Source organism: Canis lupus, chromosome 37 (assembly GCF_011100685.1).
Source record: "Canis lupus familiaris isolate Mischka breed German Shepherd chromosome 37, alternate assembly UU_Cfam_GSD_1.0, whole genome shotgun sequence".
In the NCBI taxonomy this organism is placed as follows: Eukaryota; Metazoa; Chordata; class Mammalia; order Carnivora; family Canidae; genus Canis; species Canis lupus.
The window spans coordinates 28,470,583-28,496,047 of record NC_049258.1 but is presented as its reverse complement, the minus strand read 5'-3'; the positions used below and the strand labels follow the sequence as shown (position 1 = coordinate 28,496,047).

General features: G+C 47.1%; 1 protein-coding gene and 1 long non-coding RNA gene across 3 annotated transcripts in view; both read right to left on the bottom strand.

Moving 5' to 3' along the window:
* The window catches only part of SGPP2 (sphingosine-1-phosphate phosphatase 2), a 101,781-nt gene that overhangs the window by 28,155 nt on the left and 48,161 nt on the right, over nt 1–25,465 (bottom strand).
* LOC119877918 lies at nt 1,113–25,455 on the bottom strand. 2 transcript variants are annotated; one of them, XR_005385438.1, is made up of 4 exons: nt 25,211–25,455; nt 24,717–24,800; nt 23,066–23,247; nt 1,113–1,820 (listed from the first exon to the last, which is right to left on the bottom strand). It is a non-coding gene; the product is annotated as an uncharacterized LOC119877918 (long non-coding RNA). The 2 variants fall into 2 exon arrangements; XR_005385439.1 differs by lacking the exon at nt 1,113–1,820 and adding an exon at nt 20,032–20,256.

Here is a 25,465-nt window from a genome sequence, read left to right as displayed (position 1 = left end):
CTTTTTATAAAATTCTTGGAAGTGGTTTATCGGTCAAGCACAGGGAGCAGACCAATGGTTGCCAGGAATGGGGGGAAAGAGACTACAAATGGGCACGAGGATACTTTTAGGAGTGATGGATACCGATCTGAATCACTGTGATGATTTCACGGATACGTACACATGCCCAAATATTCTGACTTGTACATTTTAAATACGTGTAAAGTTTGTGAACACACTCAGAATAGTGGAATTGGACATTTTCGATGGGTCAATTATATGGTATGCAAATTACACCCCCATAGAGCTGCTAAAGATGTGCGATTTACTAGATGTCTATCACATCTCAAGAAGTGGCTGTCTTCGCCTGGGTTGCCATAACAACCGAGCGTAGACTGGTGGCTTATAAACAATGGAAATTTATCCCTTACATTCTAGAGGATGGAAAGTCCAAGATCCAGGCGCCAGCAGATTTGGTGTCTGGTGGGGACCTGCTTCCTGGTTCACAGACAGCCATACTCTTGCTGAGTCCTCACCAGACGACGGGAGTGAGGGAGCTCCCTGGGGTCCTTCTTACAGGGCACTATCCTATTAATGAGGGCTCCACTCTCCCGACCAAAGTACTTCCCAGAGGCCACACCTCCTAATACCATCCCATTGAACACTAGGCTTCAACATGTTAACATTTCAGAGGTTTTCTCAAGTAGGAGGAGATGTGTGGGGTGGGCCTGGCCGTGAGACACCGTGTGGGTCTTAGGTCCACTTGGAGGTTCAGGGAAGAGGTGTAGGCAGACCGGATCTGTCCTCAGGTGTCCTGGGCAGAGTGAAGGCAAAGACCCCAAGACTAGAGGGAAGAAGACCAGGTATGGGAATATTGCAACATCCAGGTGAGAGAGAAAGGGATCAAGGTTGGCAAAAGTGGGGCAGTAGACAGATTTAAAAAAAAAATTAAGCTGGGAGACTGTTGAATAGGTTTATAAGAGTTGGAAGAATGGGGGCACTGGGGTGGCTCAGTGGTTGAGCATCTGCCTTTGGCTCAGGTCATGATCCTGGGGTCCTGGGATCAAATCCCACATTAGGCTCCCTGCAAGGAGCCTGCTTCTCCCTCTGTCTCTGTCTCTGCATCTCTCATGAATGAATAAAATCTTAAAAAAAAAAGAATGTAAAAGGCAATGCAATTATGCTAAATTTAGGAAGCCAGACACAAAAGGCTACATATTGCATGATTCCGTTTATATGAAATATCCAGAATCAGTAGATCCATAAAGACAGAATAGATTAGCGGTTGCCTAGAGCTTGGAGGCCAGATGTCTGAAATCAAGGTGTCAGCAGGGCCACACTCCCAGGGCAGAGTCCTTTCTTTGTTTCCTCCACCTAGTGTCTGGTGGCTGTAGGCCCTCCTGGGGGCCCTGGAGGGGGGGGCTCCAATCTCTGCCCCTGTGCTCACATTGTCTCTTCCCCTTCCTTCTGTCTCCTGATCTTCTGTCCATCTCAACTCTTCCTCTGCCTTTTTCTTTTAAGGGTACTTATCATGGAAGGGCCCACTCAGATATCCAAGACCATCTCCTCATCTCAAGATCTTACTTAACTGAATTACATCTGCCATCATTCTTTTTCTCAAGATAGTGTCCACAGGTCCCACGTCTTTTTGAAGACTACCATTAAATCCACTATATTCAGCAAACAGTATGTGAATGAACAGGCACCGTGCTGTTTTGGGGTTGACCGTGGAGAACAAGGTAGACAAGATCTTTGTTCTCGGAGAGCATATGAAGTGAAACATTGGCAGAAAGTATGCTTGGAGTCTTTGCATCTTATTGGTCCAGTGAAACAGCACTGTCCTGCTTTAAAAAAAAAAAAAAGTGTGCTGGATCTGACAAAATCAAAAAGTCAAAAATATTAGAAACAATACTGCAGATATTAGCATCACATGTTATTAGGGAATTACAAAATAAATCCATGTGCTATCATTACATTACATCTATCAGAATGGCCAAAATCTAAACTGCTGACACCACCAAATGTTGATGAGGAGGGGGAGAGAAACGAGAAGGCTCATTCATTGCTGGTGGGGATGCAAGACGTCACAGCCACTTTGGAAGGCAGCTTGGTGGTTTCTGGCAAAACGAAACGTTCTCTTACCGTAAGATTCAGCCATCGTGCTCCTTCGTATTTAACCCAAATGAATCGAAAACTTATGTCCACACAAAAGCCTGTACATGCGTGCTCACGGCAGCTCATTCATAAGAGCCAAAACTTAGACCCAACCAAGCCGTCCCTTCAGTAGGTGAGTGGATATATCCAGACAAAGGAATATTATTCAGCGCTAAAAAGGAGTGAGTTTTTGAGCCCTGAGAAGACATGGGAGTACCTCAAGTCCACACTGGCAAGTGAAAGAAAACCATCTGAAAAGGTGACATATTCTAAGTTTCCAACTATAGAATATTCTGGAAAAGGCAAAACTATGGAGAAATGAAAAGATCAGGGGTTGCGAGACTTTGGAAGAGAGGAAGGATGAATAGGCAAAGTGGTGAAACGCTTCTGTACGCACTGTAATGGCGGCAAAGGGTCATCATACATTTGTTCAAACCCATAGAAGGTGCAACAGCAAGAGTGAACTGTAGACTACGGGCTTCGGTGATCATCATGTGTCAGTGTAGGCTCGTCAGTTGTAATAAATGCACTGCTGTAGGGAGGGATGTTCCTAGTGGGAGGCTGTGCCTGGTTGAAGGCAAGGATTATATGGGAAATCACGATTTCTCACTCAACTTTGCCATGAACCCAAAACCACTCTGAAAAATAAAGTCTATTACAAAGAGTACTGTGGCAGAGGCATCGGGGTGGCTCAGTCGGTTGGGTGGCTGGCTCTCGATTTCAGCCCAGGTCATGATCTCAAGGGTGCTGGCATTGAGCCCCACGTCGAGCTCCGCAGGGGTCCCCAGTCAGTGGGTTCTCTCTTTCTCTCCCTCCCCTCTGTCCCTCCTCTTGCTCGTGTGCTCACTTGCTCTAAAATATATCAATCTTTAAATAAAGAAAGAGAGTCCTATGGCAGAAGAGAACTATTTCTCCATTTACTCTGCAGTCAAGAGTGCAATGATTAACTTGACACGGCTTGCCCTAAACGGAGGGCTTCGCTTTCCATTGTTGAAAGGCTCCCCTGCCTAAAGGGACCAAATTAAGTTTCATCATCCATCACGTTCCTTTGGGCTGAGGCCCCAAAGGCCTACACGTAAAGGAAAAATCCATGAGAGGAGGCAAGACAGGAAGCAATTACAGATCATTAACGCCTTAGCCAGCTGTCTTGGGTCTCCTGCATGGTGCTGGGGCCCTAGAGCATTTTGTGATGAGGAATCAGTCTGTTTTTATTTTTTTACTTCTGCCCTGATTTTAAGATAAAGGAAATGTGTAAGTGGGGGGAAAAATTCAGTTCTCTGGAGAGTCTGACGTTGATCCCAAGCAGATCCCAAGCTTTTCTAGGAAACCAATTCTGTCAACACAAAACAGGTCTTCCCGGCACAGAGGACTTCCAACGTGGGGTCTCTTCTTCACATCTGGGCTTCTCTGGGGCCGTCAGAGAAGTTCTCCTAATGTGGTAGCCCTTTCTGGCTATCACGATCCCACTGACAGCTTCACCCCGTCTAACACATCTTAGATTAACCAGACTTTACTCTTCACACTAGTATAAATAAAACCTAGATAGCTCCAAACATAGAGGATCCTTGAAAGAACATTATTACTAGGCAGTTACTCCCTCTTTCTTATGCACTGAGATGACCGGCTGAACCTCCCCATCATTTATCATTTATCCTCCTCCTCTCAAACACCCCCATCCCCATGGTTTAAAGGCTCCACTGTTGTTATAATAAAAGCTAAATCTTCTGTATGATACAGGGAGCATCAAGAGGCTCTTCTCAGATTATGTCCCCCTAACCTCTTCCACCCACCCACACCTTTTGATAAACTTGAACATCTTCCTTCCTTCCTTCCTTCCTTCCTTCCTTCCTTCCTTCCTTCCTTCCTTCCTTCCTTCTCTACCCACAGCTTCCTCTGCCCGGGGGGAATCACAGTAACTACAGTGTGTCCCTCGGGATTTAAGGGGGTGGAAACATTGTGGGTCACTGGGATTCATGGCCTATCCATGGATTTATTTTTCAGGAGCCAGGAATTTGGTTATATCATTCTTTAACTGCTGCGGACTAGAGAACACTAACATGTAACCCACAGGCCACAGCTTCTCTACCAGTTACAGACCCGTATCATTTCTTAGTCCAACCAAATTAAGCTCCTTCCTCTTCTTCTCAGGTTGCTGATATGATGATTTGGGTAAGGAAAGGCCAGACCCCCAATCCTTCCACTTCCAGGTACGAAGCCCTGAGAACCGAAAACCTGTGTCCTCACAGAAACTTGCCCACAAATGATCTTAGCATCATCCTTCACACCAGCCAAGGAGTTTAAACAACCCAAACATCCATCAACTGGTGAATGGAGAAGCAATGAGCAGGATGTCCTTACAACAGAATATTATGTGTCCATAAAAAGCAATGAGGTACAGACACAAGGATGGACCTTGGCAGCAGTATGCCAAGTGACAGCAGCCAGACGATGAAAGGACAAATATTCTATAATAATAATATAATAATATAATTCCATTTATTGAAATGTTCAACACAGGCCAACCCTTGGAGACAGCAAGTAGATTAAGGGTTGTCTGGGGCAGGAGGGGAGGGGAATGGGGACAGGAGGTTCCTTCTGGGGCAGATGAAACTATTTTTAGAATAGTTGGGGATGGGGGTAAGGGTTGTGCAACTATATGGATCCACTAAAAACCATAGAATTATATTCCTAAAAAGAAACTAGGGGCACCTGGGGGCCTCAGTTTGTTGAGCAGCTGCCGTTGGCTCAGGTCATGGTCCCAGGGTCCTGGGATCGAGTGCTGCATGGGGCTACCTGCTGGATGGGCAGCCTGCTTCTCCCTCTCCAGTGCTTATGCTCTCCTGCTTTCTCCTTCTCTCTCTTTCAAATAAATAAATAAAATCTTAAAAAAAAAAGCTGGGATTTTAATTTAATCCAGAGCCCAGACTTTAATAAAACATACAAATGAATAAAAAAAACCTAGACATTAAAATGGGTCCTGAAATCCTTCTCTGTGTTCTTGAAGCCCTTTGCTGCAAAGTCTTAGGGACAACGCCTTCCTGTATTGAGTCCAGGGAAGCGGCTACGGGGATTCCTAGTACTCTGTGCTCCAGGAGCCCTGCTCGGGCCTGCCCCGACCCGGTTCTGCAGGGCACCCAGGGGTGACGGCCCATGCCACAGAGGAGCTGCTGGAAACCCACTCAACTTCAAACCAGGATTAGGGTTTTTTTTTTCTCCAAAGATTTTATTTATTTATTCCTGAGAGACACAGAAAAAGGCAGAGACACAGGCAGAGGGAGAAGCAGGGTCCTGCAGGGAGCCCGATGCGGGACTCAATCCCGGGACCCCGGGGTCATGCAGATGCTCAACCACGGGGCCATCCAGGGGCCCCTAGAGGACTCATTTCTAAAGCAATTTTTTTTTTTTTGAAGCTGTGGAACCTTTTCAGATCAATACTTTTATGAAAGACTGGCTGCGCTTGGCTGTGTTCGTTTACTCAGGGTAGAGTCGTCCCTTCTCCTTGGAAGCAGTGAGGCTCTGTGGCAGCTTGTTTGGTGTCAGGGAGTGAATTAAAAGCAGCTCTTTGTGGTGGTCCTTTCGGAACATTCTAGAAGCCACTGCCCACCAGCCAGTGTGCAAAGTTGTTTTCAGTTGGTGAATCTCTTCTCATACTTGTGGCATTACTTTATTTACTCTTTAAAATTCTGAGCCCATTTCCAGTGCGTTCTCTGGCTGTGTGTGTGTGTGTGTGTGTGTGTGTGCTCACGGGCTGGGTGGTGAGTCACTGAGAGAAGCAACTGTAATTTCAAACTAATAAGATTTCATTCCATGCCTGAAGCACCAAAACAAAGAAATTACAGCAAACACTATAAATCCCAGAAGACTGACAGAAAACTGGTCTTTCCGTATTCAGAGTCCCGTGGAAATGGAGGTATAATAACTAAAGCACAAATGACAGGTGAGAAAAATCAAATAACGAAGTGACAACCTTTGCTGGTTCCTTCTAGCGCTCCATTTTTTTCAAGCTCAGATCTGCTTCTGAACTTTTTGAAGACAAACATTGAAGGTACCAAGATTAGCAATGAAGTCACATAGGTATGAACACCTTCAGGAAAATTACTTCAAACCAACTGAGCCTCCTTTTCATGATTAAGAAGGAGGCGGGTTAAGTAATAACCTGATGTTTGTGCAGTGATGCAGTGATTTTTTTTTTATCCAGGGCGTTTTCACAGACCTTGTTTATTTTAATGTTCATATCCTTCCTATTTTATGGATGAGGAAACCGGGAAGGTGAGTGTCTGGCTAAAGACAACACAATCAGGGTAGTGGAGCTGGATTTGAATTTTGTTTTCTGACTCCAAATCCTCCACTCTTGTCACCATACTCCACCACCTGGCCTCTGATGATTAATACAGTCAAACAGATATCTTTCCTTAAGGAGCCCAAATTCTATGATCTTAACCCATTTCACTCATGTGGCGCTCAATAGAGGTCACCTGACTGCCCTTGGGAGTAAGAGATTAATTTTCAATTCCTATCTGTACCATTCCACCAGTGAGCCATCCAGCAGAAGGTTGGGACCAAGGTTTTGTACTCGCCTCTGGAAAGAGGCCACATCCAGAATGGCACCCAGAGAGGGAATGGGGGTCTTCAGTCCTAATAGTTAGAGCACATATGGAAGCTGAAACCATGCACAAGCCTGCCCTCCTTCAGCCAACCAACCGATCGCAAAAACCTGGAAACAGCTCTAAATATCCGTGACAGGCCACTGGTTAAATAAATTATGCGACAGTTCAAAAAGCATTGTGACATATGCGGTCAAGTGAGAAAAAGCCAGAGGCTGCAAGAGTATATATTGATCCCATTTGTATTTTTAAAAGTGCATTTGCATACAAATGCATGGAGGCACGTGGGAAATCCTCGAGGTAGAATCACGGGTGGGGGCGGCTGGTAGGAACGGAGGTCTCGTGGGTATCTTGTGTACTGTTTGAATTTTTCCCACAAAGACAAACAAGAACTCACTTCAGATAACAACGTAACCATCGCAAAGAAAATTCCTTTCTTGGAGACGTCTTGCTCACATTTTTAAGTATTTCCCTTGTCTGTCCTGCTGAGTGCAGAAAAATAAACTGCAAAATAATACGGAAGGATCAAAACCTTTATTGTTAGAGATCCCCCTTTAAAGCCAAAATGCGGTTAGAGGTCACTGACTCACCGTGTTCAACTTTCTCATCTGATTGAAACCACAAACTACTCGCATCTCCAAGCGGGCGCTAAAATCTGTGTACGTAACCCGCCAGCCAAGCCAGCCAAGGCTACAGCGGAAAAAAGTCTCAGAATTTAAGCTGGAAGGAAAGTCCATCTTCGGTCTTGGCTGACTATTCTTAACCTACAACCCTTTCTGCTCTTGCCTGCATCAAACACAGAAAAACCTGCCACAGGACTTTTCCACAGGTTAGAAACCCAACACTTTAAGGAGAATCACCGCAAGCCATTGGAGCCAAGAGCCTAACTGAATTCTTGGCCAATTGGCTTCGCCAATCAGCCAAGCATCATCATCCTTGGTCTTTATGGGGCAAGAACAGCCTAAGTGACTAGTGTTTTAGGATTTTCAAGATTGACCCAGCAGAGTTTTACCTGGAATATGTCTGGACTTTTGGTGGGACCCTTTCTGTGCCCCCCGCCCCGTACCTATGTGGCCTTGGGGTCCCCTCAGTGCCCAGCTCTCATTAGCGTTATTCAAACGATAATCGGTTACAAACCACCGTCTAGATTGTGTCGCATGCACAGATGACTCATGTTATTAAATAATACTGGTCTTCAAATTGGCTTACTCCTTTCTAGTAAAACATTTGTGAAATCATGACCTGTTATTGATTATATTTTACAACATAAGTAGAACCAAGACGTACATGTTTAAAAAATAAAAACTCGCCGCACGTACTAGGTGTTCTGGGAATCATAGTCCTGCAGTTACTGATCTCCACTCATTTTTATACAATTACCTTAGTTTAGGCTATGCTTTTTTTCAAAGATGTTATTTATTTATTTGAGAGGGAAAGCGAGAGCACATGTGCTAGCAGGGGGAGGAGTAGAGGGAGAGGGAGGAGCAGATCCCCGCTGAGCGTGGAGCAAACTGCGGGCTCCATCCCACGACCTGAGCCAAAATCAAGATTGGAGACTCAACCAACTGAGCTGCTCAGGTGTCCCGGCTATGCTTGTTTTATGCCTTGGCCCCTGCAACAAGGTAGGTCCTGAAAAAATGAATGCATGCACGCAGGCAAGCACGCAAGCAGGCGGGCACTGAAGATGCATGTATCTCTCACTATCCAAATTCTTCTATCCTGAAATCGGAAACTGAAGAGATTTAGGTAAAAATTTGGATAAATTTCTTGCTATCAAACCTCATGCTACTTGCCGTCTAGAACTCAGGAACCAAATAGATTTGAGCAACTCATAGCCCTTGTCTCCTGGCCTAAAATGTATTACTTCCTTTTTCATGTTTAAAACTCATGCAACTCTCTCAGTCCCTCCTCACTCAATAGAAGCCTCACCCCCCTTTTTTTTCATTTATCTATTTTAGAGAGAGAGAGACAGTGAGTGGGAGTAGGGGCAGAGGGATAAGAAGAGAAATTCTCCAGCAGAGGCCTCGGCCCCGAGCAGGGAACCCAACGCAGGGCTCGATCCCAGGACCCTGAGCCAAACCAAGAGTCAGCCGCTCAACCTACTGAGCCACCCAGTTGCCCCAGAAGCTTCACCTTTTTATGCAGTGCCAGCCACATCCTTGTCATGATGGTAAAAGTTGGCTTAAGGGGATTTACCTATATCAGGTGCCTTGTCACCTGCCTGCTTCCAAAGTGGCCACTGTGGCCATTACTGATTTGTTCCTTGAACTTGATAACCAGACTACTTGTTAATAAGTGATCATACATACCCTTCGCACGTTCAAGGAACCATCAAGGCTGAGAATGGAAAGCTGACATTCAATGGGAATTCCATCCTCATTTTCCAGAAGCAAGATCCCACCAACATCAGATGGGGTGATGCGCTGAATACCTCACAGAGCCCACTATCTTCACCATCTTACGCAAGGCCAGCACTCACTTGAAAGATGAAGACGAAGGATTATTATCCTGAATCCTTGTGTTGATGTCACCAACCCCAGAAAGGGAGATGATGTGACAATGACAACTGCTTCAAGATTGTCAGTATTGCCATCTACAGACTGAGTGCTGGGCCCTCCTGGCCAAGGTGATCCATGATGACCTTGGAGATGTGGATGAACCTAAGACCGTGGCCCATGCCCTCACTGTTCCTGGATCATGATGGTTTCATGATGATCGTGGATGACAATCACGGCCCCTCCGGAAAGCTGTGGTGTAAAGTCTTCGATCATTATTCCTGAATCCCTCAGTCCTGCCAAAGCTGTGTGCAAGGTCATCCCCGAGCTGAATGGGAAGCTCACTGGCTTGGCCATTTCTAATAATAGCTTCCAAAATGTGCTATCATTTCCCCACAGGGCTCTTGTGTTCATCAACAGCAAGCTAGAGCTTTGCAGCAAAGTGCATTACTAGTAAGCTGGCCTTACCTGAATCCTCACTTGCTTATATATATAAATCATCTTGGGAGCCATTTAGATGATTTAGATGTAAAGAATCAACATCGCTAACAGCAGCCTATATACGGTGCATATGATAAAGCAAATATGGGATGTGCTCTGGCAGTAAGTCAGGAAAGCACTCTTTTCTACCTTCAAAGGACCCTAGCAAGTCACTCTCTTACTCGTTTCCAAGGACATGATAAGAAGCGGAGACTAGCAGGTTAAATTTAAATCACCAGCTTTCGATCTCTAAATTTTCCCAAGACATTTTCATGTACATATCCTAATTCTTGGTGATGTTTTAAAAAAAATTTAATTGAGCAAATCTCCCACTTCACCTCGGCCAGTTTCTCTGTTTCATTCATCCTTCACAAATGTTTCCACAATTCCAAATCACTCGTGTTCTAGGAGTGGGCCTGAGAAATGGGAGAACTTACGAGAGTGACACAAGGAACGCCTGCCCACCCAGGCTCTTCTTAAGGCTCGGGCCGTGCTAGTGGCACCCAGGTAAGTTGTGCTTCACCATAAAGCCTCGGTCTTAAAAAGTGTTGGTCATAAAAATGAATGTTCTTACGTGTCCCCTTTCAACTCCACCCAAACCCTAACAAAAAACGGCCGTGTAGGCTAAAGCATTTGTTTTCTGTAATATGTGTCAGAATTTTCTGAAGAAGGAAAAGAAATTAACTAGAAAAAATGTAGGTACTATTTAAATGGGGTTCAGGTTCGGTATGTCTCGAAATATATCCAGCCTCAGACAGAGTCTAGCCCTGCATTACTCGGGGACAAGAAAAAACATGACCACACTGCACCTGCCTGCCTTTCTATGGCAGCGTCTGTGGACGAGGAAGCCTCCGGATGTGGTGGGGCTGGGGTGAGGTTGCCCATCATGCTGACATGACATGACATGCTGAGCCTGATTTTAGGCTGAAGGTCTGACACTGGACCCCCTAGTTTTTCGGGCCGTCCCAGGCTCTCCTCACACATTTAGTCGGAGCTGGGTCACCTCAAGGTGGCTTCCTGTCAAGGGAGGCTCTCAGGCGTTGAGAGCATGTGCAGCTCGAGGTGGCCTCTCTTGACCATCTTACACAACTCAGGAAAGCCCTGAAATGGTGGCCACTCAAGAGGAAAAAAAAAAAAAAAAAAGAAAGAAAAAGCCTTCTTTCCAGAAGGATTAAAGACTCCCAGGAGTCAAGCCAGGCAGCCTCGTCTATGCAGGTTCTGAATCCAGTCACCCCATGTCGGCGCCTTCCCCTTCATGGGACCAGTGAACCAGGCTGCGCAGAGAGGAATAGTTTATGGCGCCACTGGAGGAAGTTCAAGGGTCAGGGGCCTCCTGCCTGCCCGGGTCTGCTCCCTTCTCTTTCCTCGGAGAGCAGTTTCCCAGGGAGCTAAGTGGCGGGAGGAGCGGCCAGGGCAGCCCGCAGGCCGCGGGTCCGGGCCCTCACCCCGCGCCCCTGCACGTTCCCGGGGGAGGCCGCTTCCTCCAGGGGTGCCGTCTCGTGCCCCCCCATCCCTGAGCAGACGCAATTACCAGTTAAGAGGCTGGGGAGGAAATGGAGAGCTAAGGAACCGCCTAAGAATAACAACAATGCAATATGCCAGCTAACAAGATTACGGAGGCCACAATCCTAGGATGTGAGGAAGAAAATCCACTTAGGACAACGCGGATGACGTCAGCTGCTGGCCGGGGCGCCCGGATCCGCGGCAGCTACTCAGTGAATCGGGGGGAAGAGCCAAATGGACTCTTCTATTGTTTTTTTTCCATACACAACAGCTATTTCCACTCAGTTTGACATCGTGGGCTGTGCTGTCGGCCCTGGGCAAAGCCCCTCTGGCGCTCATGTCCCAACCACATCGACGTGACGTCCAGGGCCCCAGGCGGGCTGTCTCCCGCGTCTGGCCATCTCTCCTCCTCCCTCCACGCTGAAAGCAGAGGCATCGCATGACCACAGGCCACGACCCCACTGCCCCTCGCCCCCCACCCCGTGGTAACAGCAACGGCACATCCCACTCGTAAGGGTACTGGGCCCTCGTCTAAGACTTAACCTCGAGTCCTGGGAACCGCCTGGGCCTCGGACGGGCTCGCCCAGAAAGGAAGAGTCCCCGAGCCCCGAGGTCCAGGCAGCCCGCCTAGTGCCCCCACGTGCAGCCCAGGCCTCTGCCATCCCGGGGCTCAGGCCGCCCTGAGCCGCCCCAGGTCGGAGCTCACCTGGGGCGCGGGCACCCCGGTCCCTCCGGTCTCTGCCAGGAGCCTCTGGTCCCAGCAAGCTCCAGGGAAGGGCTTGCTTGGCGTGAGCGCGACCACAGCGAGCAAATGAGCCCAACTACCCGGCTCCCAGGAGCCCGGGGCCGGTGGCGGGTGGTGAAGACACGGAGGGAGGTATTTCCGGGCCGTCATCCCTGAGAAGTGAGTTTCCCTATCATTTTGGAAAGACAAGAATGTCTTTCATCTGAGAACATCACGCACCGCACCGCGAGCTGATTCTCCCCCAAAGCCGCGTCCTCGCGCTCCCCCTGCATCCGCGACTCCGGGGAGCCTGCAGGGGACCAGCCCCCCAGCCCCAGCCCCAGCCCGGCTCTGTCCCTAGGCGCCCCGCGCTCTCCAGCTGCCAGGATCCCAGCCCGCGGGGACTAAGGGGCGCGGGAAGGCGGCGGGGCGCACCTCTCCACGGGCCTAGGCCCTTAGTCCCCACGGGGCGCACCTCTCCACGGGCCTAGGCCCTTAGTCCCCACGGGGGGCACCTCTCCACGGGCCTAGGCCCTTAGTCCCCACGGGGGGCACCTCTCCACGGGCCTAGGCCACGTCCTGGGGCTGCTCGGGAAGCGCCCAGGGGCCCCTCGCAGCAGGGCCTCCCGACCACCTTACCCCTGCCTGCAGAGACTCGCACCCTGTCTACACTGAGCTGCGCGTGTTTTTTTTTTTAATTTATTTTTTATTGGTGTTCAATTTACTAACATACAGAATAATCCCCAGTGACTGTCACCCATTCACTCCCACCCCCCGCCCTCCTCCCCTTCTACCACCCCTAGTTCGTTTCCCAGAGTTAGCAGTCTTTACATTCTGTCTCCCTTTCTGATATTTCCCACACATTTCTTCTCCCTTCCCTTATATTCCCTTTCACTATTATTTATATTCCCCAAATGAATGAGAACATATAATGTTTTGTCCTTCTCCTACTGACTTACTTCACTCAGCATAATACCCTCCAGTTCCATCCACGTCGAAGCAAATGGTGGGTATTTGTCATTTCTAATAGCTGAGGAATATTCCATTGTATACATAAACCACATCTTCTTTATCCATTCATCTTTTGATGGACACGAGGCTCCTTCCACAGTTTGGCTATTGTGGCCATTGCTGCTATAAACATCGGGGTGCAGGTGTCCCGGCGTTTCATTGCATCTGCATCTTTGGGGTAAATCCCCAACAGTGCAATTGCTGGGTCGTAGGGCAGGTCTATTTTTAACTCTTTGAGGAACCTCCACACAGTTTTCCAGAGTGGCTGCACCAGTTCACATTCCCACCAACAGTGTATGAGGGTTCCCTTTTCTCCGCATCCTCTCCAACATTTGTTGTTTCCTGCCTTGTTAATTTTCCCCATTCTCACTGGCGTGAGGTGGTATCTCATTGTGGTTTTGATTTGTATTTCCCTGATGGTCAGTGACGCGGAGCATTGTATCATGTGCGTGTTGGCCATGTCTATGTCTTCCTCTGTGAGATTTCTCTTCATGTCTTTTGCCCATTTCATGATTGGATTGTTTGTTTCTTTGCTGTTGAGTTTAATAAGTTCTTTATAGATCTTGGAAACTAGCCCTTTATCTGATATGTCATTTGTAAATATCTTCTCCCAAACTGTAGGTTGTCTTTTAGTTTTGTTGACTGTATCAATGCCCAGAAATCAGTGGCATTTCTATACACTAACAATGAGAATGAAGAAAGAGAAATTAAGGAGTCAATCCCATTTACAATTGCACCCAAAAGCATAAGATACCTAGGAATAGACCTAACCAAAGATGTAAAGGATCTATACCCTCAAAACTATAGAACACTTCTGAAAGAAATTGAGGAAGACACAAAGAGATGGAAAAATATTCCATGCTCATGGAATGGCAGAATTAATATTGTGAAAATGTCAATGTTACCCAGGGCAATATACACGTTTAATGCAATCCCTATCAAAATACCATGGACTTTCTTCAGAGAGTTAGAACAAATTATTTTAAGATTTGTGTGGAATCAGAAAAGATCCCGAATAGCCAGGGGAATTTTAAAAAAGAAAACCATAGCTGGGGGCATCACAATGCCAGATTTCAGGTTGTACTACAAAGCTGTGGTCATCAAGACAGTGTGGTACTGGCACAAAAACAGGCACATAGATCAATGGAACAGAATAGAGAACCCAGAAGTGGACCCTGAACTTTATGGTCAACTAATATTCGATAAAGGAGGAAAGACTATCCATTGGAAGAAAGACAAATGGTGCTGGGAAAATTGGACATCCACATGCAGAAGAATGAAACTAGACCACTCTCTTGCACCAGACACAAAGATAAACTCAAAATGGATGAAAGATCTAAATGTGAGACAAGATTCCATCAAAATCCTAGAGAAGAACACAGGCAACACCCTTTTTGAACTCGGCCATAGTAACTTCTTGCAAGATACATCCACGAAGGCAAAAGAAACAAAAGCAAAAATGAACTATTGGGACTTCAAGATATGTCATCGGCCCATCCTCCCCCCAGCAGCTGCCCTGCCCTGCTCGGGACCGTCTGCAATAGCACCTCGCGGGACTGGGGAGCTTTGCCCTCCTTCCACCCGTCTCAGCCTGGAATCTCTCCCCCAGCTTTCCACCTGGCTGCCCCCCCCCCATCCTTCCAGCCTTAAGTTAAATGAAACAGCACCAAGTGCTCTTTTTTTTTTTTTTTAAGATTTATTTATTTATTTATGATAGACATAGAGGAGGGGGGCAGACACAGGAGGAGGGAGAAGCAGGTTCCATGTTGGGAGCCCGACGTGGGACTCGATCCCAGAACTCCAGGATCGCGCCCTGGGCCAAAGGCAGGCACCAAACCGCTGAGCCAGCCAGGGATCCCAAAGTGCTCTTTTTTTAAATAAATTTTTAAAAGATTTTATATATTTATTCATGAGAGACACACAGAGAGAGGCAGAGACACAGGCAGAGGGAGAAGCAGGCTCCCTGAGTGGAGCCCGGTGTGGGACTCGACCCTGGGACCCTGGGATCATGCCCTGAGCCGAGGCAGAAGCTCAATCCCTGAGCCGCCCCGGGGCCCCGCAAAGTGCTCTTTCTTGATCGCCTTCTTTCAGGTAGGTCTCTACTCTCACCCTGGTTGTGGCCCAAACGGTAACCAAACCAGCTTTGCTGCACTGACCTCCTTACCGCCATCGCTGCTGCCCGCACGCTAAAGCCAGGAGAGCAGGATGCCGGCTGTCCTGCTCGTGGCTTATTCCCCAGCGCTTACAGTAGTATTGTCGGGTGTCAGTTCAATGAATGAACCAGTGACTAAAATTTGAGTTGTTGCCCTGCAATGACAAGGTAAGAACGAAGATCTGACACTCTTTTTAAAAAAGCAGAGAAGAATCTGGTTTCCGATTTGAATATTAATCAGCTCAGAAACAACTAGCGTTGTTCCTTCCATACTGGAAAAACCTTGATGGGATTTGGACCAAACGTGGGTCCTGACTTTCCATCAGGGGCCCTGGAGAACCATTCCAGATTTCGGGAGGTGGGATGGGGGAGATTCCATTTTTAAAAGATCTCTAGGGTACTTAGTATACTTTGTAGATTTTTTTCCCCAGGGTATCTTTAGTGCCCTGAACTATGAATTACTTCTGTACAGGTATGTCCCCTACAGGGGGACAGCTCTTAAATCATCTTTAGAAACAGCCTTTATTTATTTTACCCAATTACTTGAGTTGCTACTACATGTTAGTTTCAAGGGACAATGAGGAGTCTTCTAGTAGGGATGCAGATACAAGATGAAGGGTGGCCTCTCTAAGGATAGTGCTGGTGCTGGATCTTGCAGGGGGCAGGGACAGGTGACATCATGAGAGGCGGTGGCTGCACTGGAAGAAAGCATAAAGCAGAACATGGCTTGCCTACAATGCATACCCTGAGGTGGGAGTGTGCGTCATCAGAGTTCTGTGATGCCAGACAGGGGTAGGAAGAAGGGCTAAGGGTAGAGATTTAAGCAGAAATCTAGTCTGAAAAGGCCTCACAGGCAGTTTTAAGGTGCTTGGATGTTAACATGTTTTTGGTATGTGGTCACATTTGCATGAGGGAGATCACTCTACGTGCTGTGCGTGCGTGTGTGTGTGTGTGTGTGTGTGTGTCAGGGGTGCATTTGAACAGCTGGAAGGAGATTCATTATAAAGTTAACGCAATAGTGCTAAATAAAGATGATGCCAGCTTGAAACGAGGGAATGTTTCCAGAAATGTGGGAGGTATAAAATTACACGTACACAGTACAGAATAAAAATCTCCCCTAAACGAATAAGTGGACCATCCAAGGCCCCTGGAGAACGTCTCTGCTCACTGTGATGGAAAACATATCAGTGTGTGAAGTGAAGACTAGTGGCCATGAACTCTTTTGAGGTGCTTGTGTTTATACTGTAGCTTTTCTGTTTCACAGCTCCCTGTGTTAAAAGAGACCATTCAGATGTTCTGATTGAAAAGTTCTACCCTTTGGATCCACCAAGGTCAGGAAAAAATAAGTCAGCCAGTCACTTATACTGGTCAATAACATAGGATTTACAGCTTGTAGCCAGCACTCTGGGATATAGTTGAGAATCTTAGGTAAAATACTATGTAATACCTTCTCCCATACTACGTAACTTCTAGGATCAACTATGGGCTGAACAACAACAACAAAAAAATTAAGATTGATTACTACAGACCTGACCATACATCTCATGAGATCAAGGTCCCGGGATCAACACACATTTAGAACACACATTTGATGTAGTTCATCAGCAGCCAGTATGTCCTAATAGCATTAAAATAGTTTTCCCATATGTTATTTGAAAATGATACAGCATCCTTTAAAAATTCACGTTCTTTGTGAACCATTTCTTCGATTAGAAACAGTAAGAAAACAAGTTAATAGACCATCTGTACTCTGCTGAGGAGGAGGTGCTAGGGAGCAGGTTCTCAATGGTTCTCATGAAGGCTGGGAAAGCCAGCTCTAAATATATAAAAGGGGGAAACATACAGAAATGGTGCAATGTTTGTTTGTGGGAGATGCTTTTATAGTTATATTTGAATATATAGTTGATCCTCGAATAGCATAGAGGTTAGAGGCACAGTGGAAAATATGCATGTAGATTTTTAAAAAAAGGTTTTTTCCCTTTATTTTAATTTATTTTTTATTTTTATTTTTTTTGGTGCTTTCCTTTTTAAGTAAACTCTACGCCACACATAGGGCTCAAACTCATGACCCCAAGGATCAAGAGTCACCTGACTGAGCTAGCTGGGTGCCCCTTACATGTAGCTACTAATAGCCCACTGTCGACTACATGCCTTAATAATAAAAACAGCCAGGTAACTCATTTTTGTATGTTATATGTGTTAATATACTGTTATATACATTACAGTGAGCTAGAGAAAACAAAATACTATTAGGAAAATCATAAGAAAGAGAAAATACATTTACATTTACAGTGCTAGTCTGTATTTATAGAAAAAATCCACGAATAAGTGGACCTGCACAGCTCAAACTCATGTTGTTCAAGCGTCAACTGTCTCGACTATAATGTAATCAATCTATCAAATGCTTGTGATTTGACACTAAAAAATAAAGTTAGGAACACACTTCGTGTTTGAGCAGCAATCTTTAGATCTCCACCCGGCTTCTAAATACTAGCCTGAACAAGATGACTCCGTCTTCTAATTTTCTTTGTTATTTATATGTTGCTCTGGTTAGAGGAAAAATTCATATGCCTTCCTGAAAGGTATCATGCAATGCAAAAGACTGTGTGTTGTCTAAGGGCAGCAAACACAAACTACAAAATGGTATCTGAAAGAGAAAGGTGGTGCCTCCACACAGAGGTCTTCTAGAGTGGAATTCTTTGTGCTTCTTCATTGTCTCTACTGAACAAACCAACAAAAAAACCTCCCTAAATCTGGATTTAGGTAAGGATAGGCTTTATTGAAACAATTATTGCAAGGTGGGAGAGGGACTAGAGCAATCGGGGAACGCCTCTGATTGGGAGATCTGCAATTGTTCAAAGATTTGGCAGAGAAGGGCTTCTCTTTCTGAGGGAAGAATGAAGATGTTCCTTAGGGGTGGGGAGGTGGACAGGACAGCAGATCAGAGGGTGGAACTCTGATTTCGGTTTATTCTCAGGATGGCCTTGCAGGACGGGCTGTGTGCTGTTGGTGCAAAGGTGGGTCAAAGTTCAGGGGCCTGGGCCGGGAGAGAAATTTCAAGTTTGGTCAAGTCAGGTATCATCCAGATTGGTCAGAGGAGACAGGGTTCAATCATTTACAAGACAAAGCTCATTACAAAGCTGTGATCATCAAGACAGTGTGTACTGGCACAAAAACAGACATAAGACAGAACCTAGAGGGATCCCTGGGTGGCGCAGCGGTTTGGCGCCTGCCTTTGGCCCAGGGCGCGATCCTGGAGACCCGGGATCGAATCCCACGTCGGGCTCCCGGTGCATGGAGCCTGCTTCTCCCTCTGCCTGTGTCTCTGCCTCTCTCTCTCTCTGTGACTATCATAAATAAATAAAAATTAAAAAAAAAAAAAAAAAAAGAGAGAACCTAGAAATGGACCCTCAACTCTAGGGTCACCTCATCTTCAACAGAGCAGGAAAGAATATCCAATGGAAAAAAGTCTCTTCATTAAACGGTGCTGGGAAATTTGGGCAGCCACGTGCAGAAGAATGAACCTGGACCATTTCCTCACATCATACACAAAAATAGACTCAAATGGATGAAAGATCTAAATGTGAGACAAGAAACCATCAAAATCCTAGAGGAGACCACAGGCAGCAACCTCTATGACCTCAGCTGCAGCAATTTCCTGTTAGACATGCCTCCAACAGCAAGGTAAACAAAGGCAAAAACAAACTACTGGGGCTTCATCAAGATAAAAAGCTTCTGGGATCCCTGGGTGGCGCAGCGGTTTGGCGCCTGCCTTTGGCCCAGGGCGCGATCCTGGAGACCCAGGATCGAATCCCACGTCGGGCTCCCGGTGCATGGAGCCTGCTTCTCTCTCTGCCTCTCTCTCTCTCTCTCTCTCTCTCTCTGTGTGTGTGTGACTATCATAAAAAAAAAAAAAAAAAAAAAAAAAAAAAAGATAAAAAGCTTCTGCCCAGCAAAGGAAATAGTCGACAAAACTAAAAGCCAACCAACGGAATGGGGGAAGATATTTGCACATGACACATCAGATAAAAAGCTGGTATCCAAGGTCTATAAAGAACTTATCTAACTCAACACCCAAAGAACAAATAATCCAGTCATGGAATATCTTTAGACATTTCTCTAAAGAAGACATATAAATGGCCAACGAACATGTGAAAAAATGCTTAATATCACTTGGCATCGGGGAAATACAAATCAAAAGCACAATGAGATACCACCTCACACCAGTCAGAATGGCTAAAATTAACAAGTCAGGGAATGAGAGATGTTGGCAAGGACGCAGAGAGAGGGGAGCCCTTGTGCACTGTGGGTGGGAACACAAGCTGGTACAGCCACTCTGGAAAACTATGGAGGTTCCTCCAGAAGTTACAAATAGAGCTACCCTATGGCCCAGCAACCGCACTGCTCGGTATTTATCCAGAAGATACAAACACAGTGCTCCGAAGGGGCACCTGCACCCTAATGTCTATAGCAGCAACGTCCACAATAGCCAGACGGTGGACAGAGCCCAGATGGCCATCAACTGATGCCTGGATAAAGAAGATGTGGTGTGTGTACACGATGGAATATTACTCAGCCATTAGAAAGGATGAAATCTTACCATTTACATAGACGTGGGTGGAGTTGGAGGGAATTATGCTGAGTGAAATTAGTCAGAGAAAGACAACTATCATACGGCTTCACTCCCAGGTGGAACCTCAGAAATAGCACAGAGGACCATAGGGGAAGGAACAGAACACTGAATGGGAAGAAATCAGAGAGGGAGGCATGAGAGACTCTTAACTCTAGGAAACAAATGGAGGGTCACTGCAGGGGCGGTGGGCGGGATGGGGTGACTGGGTGACGGGCATGAAGGGGGGCATGTGTTGGGATGAGCACTGGGTGTTACATGCAACTGATGAATTACTGACCTCCACATCTGAAACTAATGATGTGCGATATGTTGGCTAATTGAATTTAAATTAAAAAATAAAAATAAAAGGACTTTGGTACAAGTACTATAAGATCAGCTCTGACATTGCCAAGCCTTTCATGGCCCTCAAACCATCATCTTAGGTTATGGACAAACCGAAGAAAACTGCCAGGAGCTTTCTGAGAAGTCGACACAAGGCGAAACCAGAACTTGGATCGCTGAGTGAAAAGATGAAAACTTTCCTTTAGGAAAAAAAGAAAAAAGGCTCAGTCTTTACCAAACGCTTAGATGTCTCTAAATCCTGCTCTTATTTACTCAACATATGGGATAGTGACTCAATATAAGATTGTTTTCCTTTGAACTTTCCTAAGGGGTGCTTTTGCCCAGCCACAATTGTTTTTTAGATATATATATTTTTAAGATTTTATTTATTTTTTCATGAGAGACACAGAGAGGCAGAGACATAGGCAGAGGGAGAAGCAGGCTCCTTGCAGGGAGCCTGATGTGGGACTCGATCCCAGGACCCTGGGGTCAGGACCTGAGCCAAAGGCAGATGCTCAACCGCTGAGCCCCCCAGGTGCCCCTGATGTCATATTTTAGATCTAGAAAATGCTACAGTGCCTATTTCTATAGTGCTTGTGTCTGGGGGTTGTCACAGTAGCTGTGAAGGTCTGGTGTGAGATCAATGACACTCCAGCCCCATCTCATCATCTTAAGAGACAAGCACATGTTAATCTGCCTTTACTTACTCCTGCTACCCCCAGCCCGCTCGGCAGGGGTGCACCTGCACGTAGCTGAGGACCTAAGTGGTGGTATCGATGACTAATGTTTATGGTTACAAGATCCCCAAACAAAAAACTACAGGTGACGAATTAAGCCTGACACCTGTGTAAGAATGCAAGCGCCACGTTCTAGGAGACAGCTTCACACTAATCTTCCTACTTGGATCACTGGCTAGCGTTTAAACGCACATAATCTCCGCATTTCGGGTTGCAAAGGGTGAAAAATGGCCAGAGGACCTCAAAAGCGTATCTTATTTATCATGGGGTTTCAATTTGGGCATCTGTCCATTCACCTTGGCTTTTCTAGGGCAATCGCAATCACAAAAGGTGTTCCTTTTCCAAAGATATTTTCTGAACCAGGGTCCATCTGAGTGGCTCTTTATATGCTTTGATCTTAAAGGTGACCCCCTCAAAAGGCTCTCGGTGGGTTTATATTCTTTTGTAGATTTTCCTTAAACTATATTCCTCATGAATGTATAAAAATCCCACAAAATTAATATCCCTAAGAGAGCTAGATAACAGATCAGCACACCTCAAACGCCCTGGCAGGTAACTGAGAGGGTTTTAAACAAAGACAGGCACCTGGTTTTCTGAAACTCAGGCCTTTGACAGAGTGTTAATTATTTAATCCATTCAGTGTTAAACGCACCCTTTTAATCGCCCCCAGGGAAAGTAGTCAAATATTCTTTGTAGACTAGTATGGTTTTTTTAAAAAAAAAAAAAACATAAAATCCAGTCTTACGCCTTCTAAAAGCTTTTACAGTACAATTTAGGTTTGAATTTCTGAATCCAGGCCCCAGTTAAGCAAAAGCCTCAAAGAACACTTAGCTTGTTTGGAATGCTTACCCAAGTGAGTTGAGTCCCCCCCCCCCCCCTTTTTTAAATAAATTCTAATTAAGCAGTCACGTTGTGATTTTTGTTGGCATAGAGAAAAATGGAGACATTCAGTCCACCCCTATGTCCATTCTTTCCAACTAAATGTTTTCGTAGACAAACACTGAGAACTGCTCAACCCTGATCTGTTCCTGGGGGGTCCGGTCTAAGAAGCCGTCGTGGGGTGTGGCCAGGAGCGCAGGCTCACTTCCTGCTGGCTGCCCTGATCCAGGTGAGTCACTAAGATTCCAGTTAGTATTAAATGCAGATTCATTTTTCTCCTTTGACTGAACCTTCTATTTTGGCCTCATAAAAGAAATCAGCTCCTTATTTCATTCACTGAGCCCTTATTTGTACAGCAGCGGTAGTTTAAAAGGAAGCGAGCTTGCTGCTGCTCACAGCTGCTCATTTCCAAGCTAACAGTTTTTGGAAAAACCCTCAGGATGTCGTTTCCCAACCCCGAGAGTCAAACTGCTACGCATTTGAAAAACATTTTCAAACTGAACAACACATTTTCCCCTTCTGATTTCGGTGCCTACGAATGCCAGAAGAAATTTAATTTTAAAAGGAACAAAAGCTAACATCTTTTTCTCGTTAAATCTGAGCAGAGGCAATACCAACAATGGTCTCAAGCGCGTGAGCACACGGAGGCTCAGGGAAAGATCTGCAGCCTTGATGTGCGCCACTGCATTTGTGCCCCAACTAGGGTGGGTGCTTAACCCTCTGCGCGTCCCTCCGCCCACGCCAACCCCTGGCTTGAATTTGCAAGGCCTAATGACTCCTAGTGACTCAGACTTGAGGTGGGTCCAGTGATCTCCCTAAGGGCCCCTTTTCACCAGGAACCACTATTGCTTTTCATGGGAGACCCTAAGAGAAACTGGTAGGAGCTAACCGTGTCAGGGTGTAGGGGCGTCTCTCCAGGGAAATGCTATAGGGTCCAATTGCATTGCTGAGGTCAGAACCTATGATGCAAGACTGAGTATCTGCCAAGACCCATCTCCATCAGGACTTTTATAGTTACGACACTCTCAAAAAATAAGGGGCCCTGTGGTCCCTTTGTTCAGCTCCATATTTCACCCATGGTCAAACCGAAGCCCAGAAATAAAGGCCATTTGGGGAGTTATTGGTCAACTCTGGGCTACACCGGGTGGCACACCTGTGCCAGCCAGCAAGCAGGAGGCCCGGCCCCTGGCCCCCGGCCCCCCACCCCCAGGAGCGCTTCTGCTCCTACTCCTGCAGCACTCACTGGGGTAAAGAGAGAGGGAGCAATTTTCACTTGGATTAGAATCCAAGTTTCCTCACTCTCAGGGTAAACAAACCATCATTTCATTCATTTGTTCCTTTTAGGCTGAAAGACTCCTGAGTCATCCCAACCCCACATCCCCCTTTTTCTTACGTATTCATGCATGAACTCTGAGTCCTGTTTATCACGAGCAGTGTGTAGTAGCTGTGATCAGATGTTGTGTGGATGGGCCAGCAAATAGGCAGGAAAAGGCTGAGCTACCCTCAAGCCAGTACGTGCGGTAAAATTTAGCATACTTTTCCCGATTTTCTTGGTTTTTGCATTACTGTGGTTCTCTACTTGCAAAATGAAAAATAAAATTAATCGGGCATATCACATACATAAAAAAGTGGGGAGTACACTGAACATAATTAAGGGAAAAGGCTAGTGCAGAGAGCAGTGGTTCTCAGCCAGGGCTCTGGGATCAGATGGTCGTGGGTTCAAATCCTGTCTCTGTCCCCAATGGGCTATGCCAGCTTGGCTGGCCTGCTCACATCGCTTCTTTGCCTTGAAGATGGAATAATAATAGCGCATCTGTGGCAGGCCGTCATGTCTGTGAGGCCCACCGCTCCGCACCCAGCTCAGTCAGGACTGCATGAATGACAGCTGTCACTGCACTTGGGTTTCAGGGTCCTGACAGCCAGCACAGAGGCTCCGCTCATGAGGAACAGCCAGGCTCGGCCGGTGCAGCGGTGACCCTGCAGCCTCACTGGGGGCATCTGAGGGCCTGTGCGCTGGATCGAGCCTGGAGGGGACCGTGCTGGAGGCGGGGTGCCAACACCAGCAGGTGGACTGGAAAGGGGCCCAGGGTCTCCGGGGTCAGGCCGGCTAGCCTCAGTTTCCCAGATGAACCCTCAGATGATGGAGGCCCAACTCCTACCAAGCAGGCCAAGTGTCCCCCGGCCACTGGTGTGTGCCACAGAGGCCATCGCGTGCCCACGGAGGCCACCAGACCAAAAGGTGGAGGCCAGCCTCTCGAGACAGAGGGCTGCCCATGCTGTCTGCCCTGGGGGGAGAAGAGGCAGCAAAGGGCTCCTCCGGAGAAGCCTGGGTGCTGTTCTGGTGGAAGGACAGCGGGGAGGAGATAGTACAGCCATCTGGTTAATAACACCACGTTTGTCTAGCAGCTCTCAAGCTTCCAGAAGATTCCAGAGGCCTTTGTAAGGCTCCTCATCCTCACCTGGCAGGGCCCACAGGCGAGGGATGCAGAGGGCAGAGGAGGCCAGAAGCACAGTGACAGGAAATGCTGGCCTTCCCCAGCACGGATAGTCCCCTGCGGGTCAAATCACCACCCCCTAATGGGACAAAGGGCCACCCTCCCTCCTCCTCTAAGGCTTGGCTGCTGGGGAGGATACAGAATGGGAGCGTGGGCCGAGGTGTGGCAAGCCCACAGGACGGGTAGGTGGCGGTCCTCAGGCTGCCAGCCCTGAAACAAGGCGCCAGGGCCCTCCCTCACCCTCCGAGGCCCTGGCCTGCTGGCACCTAGGGCCTGACAAGGGCGGGGGTGCTCCCAGGACCACAGCACAGAGGACTGACGGACAGAGAAGGTCCATAGAGGGCCCTCGCAAAGGAGGTGTTCCAAACAGACCAAGCATGTTTCTGAAGAATTGGGGGTGGGTGTGGATAAGTAAAGTGTAGCCAGTTGAGCAAGAGGAGAAAGACCCAGTGTTGGGGACTAACACCAGGTGTGAACATTCCCTAAGCTCCTCTCTGGTTGTGTGTCTTTGGGTAAGCCACTTACCCCTCTGGGTTTCAGTTTTCTCACCTAGGAAGTGGGGTTCTTACATGTAAAGCGCTGGGCTTGGGGCTGGGGGGGTGCTCAGTAAGCAGACCCTTCAAGACGACAGCTCTGCAAACGGGATTGATTGGCAGGGAAAAAAAGAATAGAATTGTTAAGATTTTATTTGAAAACTGTAGCTGAAAGAATGGCCATCACCACCCCACCACCCCATGGCCTACTGATTAGCTGATTCTCTTTTGTTTTACAAGTGAATGGGAGGGAATCTGGGACAAAGTCCAGTCCTGAAGGGTGCTTTGTAAAGCCCTGCGGGGACTCACCCACAGGCAGTGGGGGACAGGAGCCTCCAACCCCCTTCCCAGGCCACTCCTGGGAATTCAGAGAAACAGCCTTGCTTCTCCCTGCCTGGCTGCTGCTTGCCTTCCGGCCTGAGCAGGACCCGGCAAATGCTTTTTTTTTTTTTTTTTTTTTAAATAAGACTTGAAAAGCTATCATAAAACCAACGGGAGAAGAGGACTCACTGTGCACCAAACTCCATGAAATGTTCAGCGTTTTGCAGCATTTGAGCAGCCCCACCAAGGGCTCCTGCCTCCAGGCCGCCGGGGTTCCAAACCCCTTCATACCTGGCTCAGCGGTAAAGCAATCACACGCCCGTGAGAGAGATTAAGTGATGCGTTTAGAAGGGATTCTCGGGATGGGGGGCCGCTCTGGGGGAGGAGTACAATTCATCAGAACAGAACCAACCCCAACCCCAGAGCTGCAGTCTTGGGGGGGAG